Source organism: Simochromis diagramma, unplaced genomic scaffold (assembly GCF_900408965.1).
Source record: "Simochromis diagramma unplaced genomic scaffold, fSimDia1.1 OVJJ01000389.1, whole genome shotgun sequence".
NCBI lineage: Eukaryota > Metazoa > Chordata > Actinopteri > Cichliformes > Cichlidae > Simochromis > Simochromis diagramma.
In genome coordinates, this window is record NW_024387227.1 from 1,408,596 (window position 1) to 1,422,753 (window position 14,158).

The 14,158-nt window shown below is 37.9% G+C and overlaps 1 protein-coding gene across 2 annotated transcripts in view; it reads right to left on the bottom strand.

The window, feature by feature from the left end:
* Nucleotides 1-5,687, bottom strand: part of atp2b2 (ATPase plasma membrane Ca2+ transporting 2) — a 116,056-nt gene extending 110,369 nt beyond the window's left edge. For both annotated transcript variants that reach the window (XM_040052254.1, XM_040052252.1), the window contains exon 1: nt 5,408-5,687. The gene's annotated coding sequence lies outside the window, so the exon portion shown is untranslated. The remainder of the gene's footprint in view (nt 1-5,407) is intronic.
* Between the last annotated feature and the right edge of the window lie 8,471 nt (nt 5,688-14,158).

Consider the following 14,158-nt stretch of genomic DNA (forward strand, 5'->3'; position numbering starts at 1 on the left):
AGTGAATGTGTGTTGCTTTGCTGAAGCATGTTTAGTCTTGGGCATATCAACGAACCATACTATTTTGTACTCATAGCTGAATTAATAAGAAAGGAAAATTAACAAAGCAAATGTACCCTGAAGCATGTAAACTAATAAATTCCACATTACTGACTTGTTTTACTGTCATCTTAGAATTTATTTTGGTGAATGAGAATTTTCCCAAGACACTTGGCCCAATTTAGTCAAACTCGATATTTAAATGATGTTAGGTCCTGGTTAATTGCAGGGGGCATTTGGGAATTTCCGACCTGGAGTTTCTGAGAGGCCAATTTCTTCTGTACATGTGCACAAAGCATTTTATGTATCACTTGCAATCCCTAAATTCAGTGCAATGGAATGCCTTTTCTACTGTCACCACACATTAAAACTGTGGAGTAAGTGGTTTGCACCTTCAGTGGTTCTTCCTATTATAAGCCCAGCAGTCAGGTCAGAGCATTAAGGTTTTCTTTGCTTTGATTGTTTACTTTTTAATACAGAATCTAGAAGCATTAAGTTAACTAATGTAATATTATTAGCATACTGTTACCATTCTTCATCGCAGACATATAAAATAGTGCAAATAACTATAATGAATCATAAAAAAGTAATTTAAAAAAGCCCACAAGAATTAATTATATTCACTTATATCATACTGTAGCCTATTGTATTACAGATTACAGTAGGTTACAACATTCTAACTATAATATGCTCTCACACTGGAAATAAATTGTGTATGCGGACATTAAACTAGGCTAACAAGCCTCCACTGTTCCATGTAAGCATCACACTTAGCATTACAGCAGGTTGATAGCACGTCTCTCTGACCTTAGCTAAATAAGTCTATAAAGAGATAAAACTGAAAAAGCCTGGTAAGAGTAGAAAAGGTTATTATATGGATTTCAGAGGAAACTCGCATATTTAACTGACAATTTAGTACTAAGTGTCTGTATTCTCTATTTACATCTCCTTACACTAAATCATTACCACAAAAGCTGCCAGGTAGTTTAGTCAAGCAGAGCAGTTTTAATATTTACAAGAAGTTAAATTCAACATGCATGTAGGGAAAACTGGAGCGGTATTTTTTCTCTTGCACAAAGAAGTGGAGTCATGTGAATTCAGAATTCAGGTGTGTGTTAACACAATGTCACTATCTTCCCAGGAGTAAATATCAAGGCAACTTCACCCTAAGGTCAGAGTGTGCAAGGCCCAGAGGCACTGCAAAAAACCCAAGGGCTCAAATTTTACAGGCCTCAGTTTGCATGTTAAATGCTAAGTTTCATGACAGGCAACATAAAATGAAGTTTATAGACTGGAACATTGGTATAAATATTATTCTGGTCTCTATAGCTAATTTTCCCTTTCATAACAACTCTGTGTTGCTTTTAAAACCAAACCATTTGGATTTTGTCACTGTGTGCTTCGTAAGTACATATTACTGCTTAAATATTTGTTTTAAATGGGCTAAAATGTGCAAAACCATTCGTTTTAACAGCTGAAACAGTACGCATAAGATTTGGTACTCATATGAAGAGTCAGTAACCTCCATGATGAAAGCTTGAATGGGTTAGTGCAGTTAATAAGTATTTTAGTTTAGTCTATTATTTTATTTGTATAAAACAAGCAGTTCAAAAATGACAAAGTATCTAAAGAGCAGCATAGACAAATAGAAAAATATACTCGAATACTTCTTAAACAATAACAACAACCTGTTTTGTAACTCTACCAAGACAGAAATATTAAGCTTGTAATTAAAGCTAAAGACAAATTAATCATTTTATCATTTCTTCAATAGAAATTTTAAAAACTATTTTTATGTCCAACTGTTGTCTTCTGAACAATTATAAAACAAATTATAGCAGAGAATCATCATCAGATAATGATAACGTAAATATTGGTATTTACATTATCATTACGTTGGATATAATGACCAAACAGCCATATTTTAGTACACTCATGTAAATATAGCCAATTCTTCCTGTTTAATATCAATACATGTTTTTACTGAGCAACGTGCTGACTTGTGCTGTGGCTTCGACCTGTGCTGGTATGTAAATGTACACACATAAGAATAAGATTAAAGTCATTACTTATTAGCCATTTTCATATGCCAACATATTTCCTAAAAATGATAAAGAAGATCAAATATTTACTTTGCACTAAAAGTAAAGGTAAACTTTGCAGCACAATTTGTTTGGAAAATTCCAGTGTTGTGCTTAATAATATTCCCAAGGCTTTTTTTTCTACCTCTTCTGCTCCTCCCTAACATCATATTCTTTTCATCACCAGGTCTTCATACATTTCTCCTGTTCTTTTTACTTATATGCTATTTTTTCTCGTAGCTGCAATCATCACAAGAAGCAGCTGGCTATTTTTGAAAGCCCGGTCAGTGAATCAAACTAATCCTGCAGCCCCATCAGAAACAAAGACGGCCGTCAGAGTCCTTATACTTTCTGTGTAGCAGCAACTCTGTGTGAGCGCAGGCATTCAGGTAGCTCCTCGCTCAGTCCTGTGCTACTCTACAGTGCACTGAGTGCGTGGGTTCATTGATTGTATCTCTCTCCTGGCACTTTAATGGTCGTGGTACACTCGTCTCTGAACCCAGCATTAGCATGGTCAAGTTATTTCCTCTCAGGGGCTATTTCCACTGACCAAACAGGATTTTTCCGTTGACTCCTTAAAACTTGTGTAAGAATATGGCAAGCTGTGTTTTTCCATTATTTCCTATACACTGTGCAGCCGTACAGGGAGAAAGAAGTCACACATCAACTGTGCTTTGATGTATATATATTAAAAAGCAGTTCAATATCCATCCATCCATGGATTAATGGATATTGGTAAAATAACATTTTTTTAATTATGAAAAAATTGTTTTTTATTGAAGTAGTAGAAAGTCTACTTGATTCTAACAAATTTCTCTTTGCATTATAGGTGATTGCATACTACACGTTACATGTTTGCTGGAAAAAAAACTGAGTTAAAAAAAAATTCTTCCAGCTTCTAACTATGTTCTGTAAAAGTGTACCTCGGCACATTATATGCATATGTATAAATGATATATAAAAGACTGATGTAGGTTCCAGGTCTTAAAATTGAAGCCAAATGTTTGTCTTGAACATGAGACACTTAGTTTACAGTCTCAGTCACAAAACATTAAGTCCTTCTGAATATCATATGGTGTTTATATAACATATGGTCAACGTTAGAGTCAAAAAGGAAGATAAAGCAGTTGTTAGACTACGCAGGCCTACCTTGTATTTGACAACTTGTTACCGTATGGCTGTGCGGTAATGCTCAGTTTTACCGACACATCTGTCCCCAACTGTCACGTCCAGTTTGAGAACAACAACTGGTGGTGGAAAAAAACGTGAAGTTCTCGGCCGACTAATAATTACTGTAGCATATGTACACCCCACCCACCACCATCCTTCCTTTAAGCTGTAAATGAACAGGTTCTTACATAATGCATTTTTAATGTACCTGAGCTCTCAAAGCACTTTATATGTATGCCCCGTTCACTCATTCAAGCAACAACTTTTTTCTGTGCTTAAGTCTTTCCTATGTAACATTGACACTTTAATTGATGCATCAGAGAGCAACCTGCAGTTCAGTATCTTGCCCAAGGACATTGGGCACGCACACTGGAGCAGCCAGGGATCGAACCACTAACCTTCCAATTTGTAGATGACCTTAACTACCACCTCAGTTACAGCCACTTTCTTAAAGGAAGGAAGACTTAGATCAAAAATGCCGGAAGTGTGATTCTCCAGCTGGGAGTGCTCCATTATGCTGCTTCTTTACCTGCAGTAAAGTATGGGAAAAGACTTGCGGAGAATAATTCTAGACACATCGAGACAGAAGCACACAGCATCTTCACTGCAGCAAACTGGTGTTATGAAAGCTTCTCACAACCTACAGTCTACCCCATCCCTCACACATGTTCGGTGTTTATCATGAACTATAACTCTTTATGGTGGTCACGAAAGGATGGATGGATGAAAGAAAACATGCATTTTCTACCTGCTGGTAGAAAATGCAGCAATTATATAAGTGAATATCTTAAATCCCATCAGTAATGGTAATGCTGCCTGTTTACTGTAATTTAAAAAGTGTCAGATAAAACCCATAAGCAACAATTATAATTAATTCATGTTTAATGTACTTACTGTTGCTGTATAGGATTCCCCATGGAGTATAGCAAAGGATTAAAATGTGAGACTGGATTATAAAAATCTATAAAGAATATAAAGTCCCATGGCATCTTCTTAAAAAGGCCAAAGTAGAGTACAGTAGGTGAGAGGCCTCATATTTCCATTACAGCTCTCTGAGCTTAAACTGATGATTATTTTACAAATAAAGTAAAAGGATAAATATTTAAGTCATTTAAATCTAAAAAAAACCCTTAATTAATAATGAATTCAGTTCATTTCCATTCATACAATCATGTATATCATATATGTTATCATATGATTTAGTGTACTCTTTGACATGAATGCACTTGTACAACTCTTTATGTTCAAGACTTTCTTCAGAGACTTTCCAGTCCCCTCGTGTTGTCACAGGGTTTTTTTCACTGGTCTTGTTTCTCCAGATGTTCCCACCATCCTGTCTCCATGTCTCTCTATCTCTCCCTCTCTCCCTTTTTTTGCATCTGCCTACTCTCTAAATTTCCATTTTCAGGGATGAGAAACTAAACTTTCCATGTCTTGCTGCCTGTTTCCTCAGTCAAATGCAAGCATAACTGTTGCCCAAATCCCACCCCCTCCCTTCCCGCTATAACTGATGAGTAAGAGAAATGTTCTCCCTGCAGACAAATATGTACCTAACTGTAGCATTTCCTTACTTAGAAACAGTGCAAAGATGGTGTGTGACCAAAACAAACAACAACAACCAAAAAACAGGTAGAAATATTACCAAGAGCTAAAAATCACATTAGATACTTTTTTCATACCTCAGGTTTCATTTGATATTTTAGTGATATGGTGACAAGCTGAAAAACTAAAGCTACCAAGGTCAAACTGGACCATCAGCCTGCTCCAAATAGTATTGCTCTATACCCAGATCCACAGATCCACATACAAACAGATCTCTCAAAACAAATAAATAATACACTATGACATTGCAATCTTTCCACAGCTGTGCTGCTTATTGAGCCTCTTTCAAAAGCAGACTTAAACACAGGGACATACAGTCAAGTTTACCATTTCCACAACAATGACAGGCTGGCCTATGTGGCATAACACTGAAAGACTACAAGAGCTGAAGTACGTTACAACATGTCACTTATAGTGCAACTGCTTCCAACTAATTCCTTCATGCTCTCTCTGTAGTGACATGCTGATGCTCTCTCAAATTCAACAAACACATTATTTTAAAAGGATTTACTTACAATGAAACAGCAGAGAGGAAAATGTGTTGGCGGTAATTGGTACAGCTTCCCCCGATATCCCTTTTGGTGCTGATGATAGTTGTAGTAGCAGGGTGGCCTGTCGAAGGCTAAATATAACCTAGAGAGCTTGTAGCGGGAACACAGAGCGGGCCAAACCAGGCTCTTCCACGTCTCATGTACAGTGTATTTGCTATAAGAAAACTCATTCTGGATGGCTGAAAAGCTGCAGAGTACAGGGAAAGGACAAGAACAAGAAGCTTCACACTAGGACTCTGTCCCTAGAACAAATGAAGGGAGGGAGGGAGGCAGAGAGGGGAGAGATGGAGAAAGAGAAAGAGAGGGAGGCAGCGAGGGAGAGAGCTGGTGTCGTGTGTATATAGGACCAGCTAGCATGACCTCTTGTGAAGAGCGTATGTACACTGGCACAAACACAGAGTCAAAACCTTCTATCTTGGACATCAGTTAACATTTGTTAACTTTTCTGAAACTGAGTGTATATCTGGTTGCTGGCAATTTCTGTGGTTTCTTTTGCTCTCGAAAAGATGTATTATGTTAACTGCTAAGACCAAAATAAAAGCTACACTTTCACATAAATGAAAAAGTAATGCAAAGGACCACAGCTATAATCAGTCCTTAACCTTTCCTCAATATATTCCACTTAAAAATTTTGAAATAAGATGAAAGATCATAGAAAAACTGATGCATGCCATGTTCCTGCAGGTTTCTGAAAGCTGAATAGCATTATTATCTTTTTTTTAATGAAGTCGTAATTTGGGGGGTTGAGCTTAGGCAGAGTTAATGGTGCAAGCAAACAATAATTCTCACAACTGAAGTAAATAATATGAGGGACCTGTCAGTCAAGTTAAACAATTCTTAGGCATACACCTGTCAGGCTTCGTATCCTTGCAATAGTACAGAAAGTCATTGAATCTCCACATCACACAAGGGATTAATTTAATAAATGTAATATAATAAAAAAAATTGTAAAATTCTCACAGTTGTATGTTTTTCTAAGAAAAATCCCAATTAAATACCATGAACAGTCGAATGACTATTTGTGCTTAGCATGATTTGAACTCTTAAAAAAATTAACCAGAAAAACAGTCTAAATGCAGGAGTCAACAGACAGAAAACTGTTGGCCTTTATTCAATAACAGCACTTCTAAACGGTCGATATCGCATACTAAACACATTTTATAAAATAACCAGGGAGGCTGCACTTTTAGAAACAGCTGGGCATCAACTTTATCACAGCAGGGTATCAACAATCCCTGCCAAGCTGCATTTTCTTGGAAATGTGGATTTAGAAATGCGATGGAAATCACTTCTGTCTGTTAAAATGAGGACCCACTTCTTACACCCCAACACAACTTCTTTAAAAAAAACATTACTGCTATTAATTAAGAATTTGTTAATATTCCAAACGAACATTCTGATTTCAACGCGAACATTCATGTGAAAAAGAAAGTTTCCACATAAACTCTTTGGAAAGTCTGAATAAACCACAAGTTCCCTGGAACAATGTCGTTTGGACTGACAAGACCAAAGTGGAGATGTTTGGCCATAATGCACGACACCATGTTTGGAGAAACCCACGGCATATCAGCACAAACACCTCAAAACAGCTGTTAAGCACGGTGGTGATGAGGTGCTGATTTGGGCTTGTTCTACAGGTACAGGACATGGAGACTTTGCAGTCACTGAATCAACCACGAGCTCATCTGTATACTAAAGTATTCTAGAATCAAATGAGAGCAGACCAGTCAGAACTGAAGGCGTGCTGTAAAAACAGATAGTCCATAATTCCTCTACAGGGGTCAAAGACTAAAGACATACAAAAGTTGGTTACTATTGAATCATAAGTGATGAATGGTGCGCTTGGTTTGTCATAGGACTGCATAGATTCCCATATAAACTTTGTTTTTCACAGGAGTGAAATGAGATCTGCTAGTATTTAAAACAAGCCATAGCCTTCTTCCATCAAAACGAATAACTCACAACTTTAAAGAAAACTTTCTGGATCTGCACCAAAATCTAATGGGTTCCTTTTTCACCCTCACTTTTCCTCCAGGTGTCAGAGACTCCACCAAGTAGTTTTAGCAAACTCGATCTAACGCATGGACCAAATATGAGGTCAGTAAGGCAATTTAAAAATCAAGATCAAATTTACATCAGGCATGGTTTTCGATTTTCCTAGGCTGACTTCTGGCCTTGTAGCTCTCTCTTGATCCCCCCAGTAGAAGAATTACAGTCAAGTGAAAAAAGGTAAATATTTACTTGAAAATAGCAGTTTTACAACACAGACAACAATCGTTTTACCACAGAGTCAAAGTACAATCTTCTTTCAAAGCCATTGCTTTGAAAACTGAGCAAACTGTGAAACTGGTGAAAAGACTGGACAATAAATTATTTTGTCATTTTGTTCATTTACATAGAAAAACAAACTGTTTTCTTCATAGGCCAGCGCATTTATGTAGGCACTGAAATATTCTTCACTTCAATGAAAAATAATGTGGAATCAAAGTTTCTTGTATCTGTTTCTTTATCCCTCTCTCCCCCTCTCTGAAAATGACTCACTGAACAGAAAGTATTTGGCCTTGTAAACAACAGGGAGCCACAAGGAAATTTCAAGTCTTGTTAGACAAATCTCCCCGAACAACTATGCATGAGCGTTCAAAAGTGTCATATTCTTATACTTATGCACCAAGACTGTTTTCAGCAACCTTGACACAACACACAGTGTGTACACACCCACAAATACACAACTCTACATACACACACAAACACACACAGACTGCTTCAAGTCTTAACAGAAGAGGATGACACATGAGGCAGAGTGGAGGTCTTCCCATGCCCCCCTGCCCTTTCTGTTGGAATTGGACATCTCCCACAGGCTGAGCTGTAAATAGCCAGTACCCCAAAAACTTTCATACACAACACATATGCATGAACACACGCGTACGCACACACACGCACACACAACTATACTTAGATGCCTACTTCAGCCCGCTGCCATGTACTCACACTACCTCCTCCCTCTCTTTCAACAGAGACTTAACCACGTCTACCCTCTGACTACAGGGAGTTTCAATTTGACAAAATGCCTGAAGTAGAACAGTTTTCAAGTACAACTCAGGAAAGTTGTACACTCACTGTCCTGCATAGGTTTGATAAAGTACAGTACGGCAGCAGACTTCCCTGCATGCAGTGCAGCTTCCGGGCTCTCTGGCAAGCTCAGGGAACATCTGTAACCGTTAATGTCCAAACAGATCACAGTAATAGTTTATGATATGTCAGGAGGGGTCTAATAGCCATACCACAGAACAGAAACAAGGTTTTATTGAACTATTTGTCAGGAGCAAGCCACTTCAAAGATTGCACGGTAAATTACTGTACAATAAAAGACTGCAGCACACTCTGGTAAAGTACAGTAAATTAATGTAGCCTAAAATATTACCGTTCAGAGGGGTGTAATTGTTGACAAAAGCCTCAGACTAGGTAGTGCAGAAAGCTGCGTAAACACAAACGCACTAACTCACACAATTATTGCAATGTCTTGATTTTTTTTCTCTTTTTTTCAGATCCCTGCAGCCAAAAAGCACCCAGACGGTATTTAGTCTATTAGATTATGAGGACAGAACATCAGTGAAATCGAGGCAGAATTAAAGCAACAGCATGTTGCCCAGAGGAGATCCTCTCACAATGTGGGCATTTTAAACTGCTTACAGTCACACACATCATTCATCTTTTTATTGGATATGAAATTGTCTTTTCTTTTCTGTTATTGTTTATAGTTCTTCAGAAAGCACAAAGAAAAGTGCAAAGTGATAGTAACAGTTCAGATATCTCTGATTTTAGCCTGTTCCCTCAGGAATAATAATCATAAGGAGCTTGTGTTAGCAGATAACTTTTCCCTCCCGTCACCACCTTTTAGACCGAAGTAGCACCCCAGGCCAAGTGACAAGCTTAGAAGTGGGCGCTGTTTATTTCAAATCCAACGCCCTAACTTGTTTCGTATGTGTATTTGTAGCTACATTACTATTAGTGAGTAATTAATGAGTAATTGATACCGAGTGGTTAAAACATGAAGGAGGATAGAGGGAGAGCAAAGATACAAGAGAAACATGTTCACAGAGGAGAGTTGTAAGCACAGATGGATTTCCAAATGCCTTTCACCCTGCAGGAATCTCATTGCACAGCTTTAGTGGTGTTTAGAGAGTCTGTGTCACTCAGCAAGCACTGGTTCATCCATGGGGCTTAATGTGCTTTCATGAAAAATTATTAAATACTAGTGGAATACAAGTCTCCTAAAACTGACCTGAATTAATATTATGCAATTTTATGGAAGATGGCGGTGAATAAAGATGTCGTAACAGGGTCACCTGTGTGCTTTGGCTGTGCTTCAGAGCAGGTTGTTCTGTAAAATTATTGACAAAAGCTACAATACAAGGACAACCTAAAGGCCACAATTTAATGACAAATGAATTTGACGCTTAACCATGAGCATCACGTTACACCCTGTCCCCACCCATAGATACACGCTGAGATTCCTTCATATGTCCAGTCCCACTAAATAATTTTTATTATGAAACCTCAAAAACTGTAGCATAACACTGACCTAAAAGAACTCTATATATCATATTTTATTACTGACATGTATCTGTCCGTGCCACATAATGTTTCATGTCCCAGTTCATATTGGGCTAGTAGAGACCCTCAACACTGGCTGCTACTTACAGCATGAGCAGCTGCCCTTTATAGATGAACATAAGGTAGAGGTGACCTCTAAACAAGAGCAAATCCTTCAACCTTGCTGTCAACACATTTTCAGATCTACAGAAAACCAGTCATAACTGTAATCTACCCATGCTGCTGTGGTAAACCATCTGTTGAGCAGCCATGCCTGACCCCAAAAAGCAGCAGAGAGACGCACTTTCCCTGCCTTTTGCTTAGATGACTCCATCATGACATTCAGCATTACGTTAGTGTTACATACAGCGAGTATACTCCAATCACTGTCTCTGATCTTAAACAGAAAAGTTCAATTTGATATGTCTTCAATGTCCGTTTCCCTCTCTAACTAAATCTTTTTACAACTCATCTAATATAGATACCAAAACATATGATTTGTAATTCCCCTATAGAGGAACACGTACATGGATTTTTCTGATTGGCAGGACAATCTTACCTTTCAATTGTTAAAAAAGAAATCTGAGTTTTCTAACCTGAAAAGACTGTAGAGTTCAGGTATGATGTAGAAAAACCAAGAAATGTTAGGCCAAACTCATTCAGAAAAAAAACTCACAGCACAATCACAATGTATACTTCTCATGATGCAACACTGTGAGAACAGTTTTGGGGTAAAGAAAAGCATAACTCATAGCATAGACATGAAACTAAACAATGATCCTCTACTGTCCAACATTCTGTTGCCCCATGCTGCCACCCTGACCTTTTGCTAACTCTGTGGCACCATAAAAATAGTACACTATTTCCTCTTTTTCTCCCAGGAGACATGGTTTATAATATGTATGGCTGCTAGAGGTCTTTCTGGTTCGATTGGAAACATATGGTGTTTTTGGGTATTTGCTAAGATTACTAATGCTGTCATGAGGACAGGGTGGTCTTACATTGCATTAATACCCATACTACATAAACTTTGTAATATTAGCTAATTATCTCATTTAGCATGACAAATTTTATAGTTACAGTAACAAGTACAATTAAAAAAACACTGAGCAAGTGTGACTTGTTTGGAAGGGTTGTCAGGGGGAAGTATATTATCTGCAGCAAAACATAGCAGGGCACCTTAGGTTCTTAGGAGAAGACTTTTGCAATAAGACCAGACCAATGTGGAAATACTTTGCCAAAATGTACAGTGACAACTCTGCCAAAAACAAAACACGGCACACTGTATCAGCACAAAAATCCCATACTAGTCGGGGGGTGACGATTTGGACTGGGGCACCTTGCAGCCATTGAATCGAAATGTAATCCTCTGTATGCCAAAGTATTCTAGACTCAAATGGGATGTGTCTAACGGCCAAGCTTGGACAATGCAACAGGACAATGATCCCAAGCACAGCCGCAACTCCACAATAGAATGGCTGAAAAATGTAGAGAATCAAGGTCAAGTCCAGACCCCAACCTGATGGTGAGACCTTTAGAGAGATGTGCATGAATACACGTCTGTAAACATCAGTGAACTGAAGCAATGTTATAAAGAACACTGGTGTAAATTCCTCCACAATGACGTGAGAGGTGGCTAGGTTATCAATACCTACTCTTCTCCTAATTCCTGCTCTCTTTTAATTTTTCTTCTGTGATAATAACATAAAATTGCTGCTTTTGGGTGACATCAGAGGACTACTTTGGGATTATTGGTATCACCCAATATCGGCCTAGTTAACTGATACTGGTTTATGACAATTGTCAGTTGTGTGACATTAATTTTGACCAAGCCAAATAAAGACCTTAAAGAATCTTTTTTGTTGCTGTTGTCACTGTTGTTTTTGGTATTAAGTACTTCTCATTGTTTCACTACAACAAAAATAGATACAAATGTTAAAAATAAATGAAATATTTGTATCGGCTATTGTCCAACATAGGCATTAAAGCATTTCCCTCCTTCCTACTGGCCTTCAAAGTTTTCTTGAGCTTAATTATCCTGGCAAGAAAAAACTGCCAAACACAGCAGGTAATAAATAAGAATGAGTTTCCAAACTTTTCAGAATATAGCCAGTAGCAAATAAATAAATATATAAATAAATAAAAGTATCCATATATCATATTGTAGCAGCTCAGAGTAATTAGTTTGTGTTTTATATCAGCACCTTATTTATTTATTCAAAAAAAAAAAAATTTAATTAAAAAACACTGTTTATTTCATCTGTTTTGAGTTTTTAAATTAGCTGCTGTCACTGAGCATATTCCAATAAGCCGACAATATGAAGTCTGCTACTCTCACCATGCAAGTTATAAAAGTTCTACTTTTTTCTAATGCCCAAAAGACAAGCACATTGATTTCTGGGAGAATGCAACAAAGAACAGCAAGTCAGCAGGAAGGAGGTAACTGCTGTGCCTCGTATGTGGCAGGAATTTTAAGCCTACAAAGTAAGGGTATGAAAAATACTACTATGCAAACAACTTACACACACTATAGAGCGCATGAAATAGAGACACAACAATAGCACAGAACCATTGTCTGCGTACAAGTTTGTCACTTACATTATAGTAAAGTGTAATTCTGTGAGTTCCTTTAGTCGCGCTGGAGCATTTGCCGAGCGAAAGGTTTGACCCGAGTGCTCCAAATCCAAACGGCTCACTGTAAGCCTTCTAATGTGCAGTTTACCCTGGAGTTCAGATTTTCTTACTGCAAATGCTGAAAGTCCACTTTTGCCAAGACTCAGAAATCAGGTTAACAACGGCGTAACACTCAGCTTACGTAATAAGGTTAGCAGCGGAATTGAGTAATGAATGGATGTGTATAACAGGAGCTGCAATAGCCACTACACTTAAGCTGTTACGTTTAACAGCAACCAACCCAACAAATGTAATGAGACAGTAAGTGCTTACATCAAAACGGTGAAACAAACACTCCACAGTTGTTCTCTTTGGGGGTTTTAACAAAAAGAATGATCAAAGGAAAATTGCTGTATTCATCCAGGGAAATCTGTGGCTTGTAATTTGTGTGAAAATGCCATTCACAGCACTGACCACAATTCACATTGCCTATCCACTGATTTTAAGATGTATTTTTTTCTTTTTAAGGACAAAAATGAGACATTCGTGCTCTGCCGCTATAAAACAGAGCACTGAAAATGGTTGGAAACAGATAACTGTGGTGTCAAGTTTTTAATTGGCACATCTGGACAGAGCAAACAATGATCCACTTTATCACTGATTACACCACGGACAAAAAATACATTTAATCATGCTGCTGAGTGGAATGAAGAGAGGACGAGTAGGGAGGGAAGAGAGAAGAGAGGGAAAATACACATGAAATAATTACAGTCTGATTTTTCATCCATCTGTCTAGAGATTCTGTGAGGACCATTATGCCTGCAGTCGTGTTTCTGACTGTTGCAGTGAGAATTGGTCATGGTAAAATTAATTCTAACACTGGGCTGTGATATGAAAATGACAGACAGAAGGAGCACTGAATGTGCAGCAGTAATTAACAGTCCTAAATGGCTCATTACAATTCGTGATTTCATTAACTAATCAACTATTTTATGAGCGGCTGTTTGTGTGAACACATTTTTTTCTCCAAACGTACCTAAATGCTATTTGATTGGAGTGTCTATTGCTCTTCAGCTTGCATTGGTTGGCCCAAATTCCCACAAATGGATTACCCATCACTTATAACTGTTGCCAAGGTGCTCGGTGTTTCAGCCTCATGCTTTTCAAGCCTTCAAGAGATTTCACACACACATAGATTTGTGCTCTTGCTGGACCCCCAAAACAAAGTAACTATGCATTATTTACTGAAAGTGTCAGAAGAGCAATACCAAGGGAACTTCTGTTTGTGACAAGATCAATAGGGATTACAGTGTGCGATTCAAAGTACAATTTTAAAAGACAATTTGGTGACAAATTAGCAGGGAAATAAACAGTGCGTTAGTTTGGGGTTGTGCTCCTTTGCATTAATTCTCCTAATCTATGGCACTCACTGGAAGGATGAAAGGAAAGAGATTCCCTCACCTGTAGTTTCCAGGTGAACTGGTCACTACACTACGCTACAACGTACTA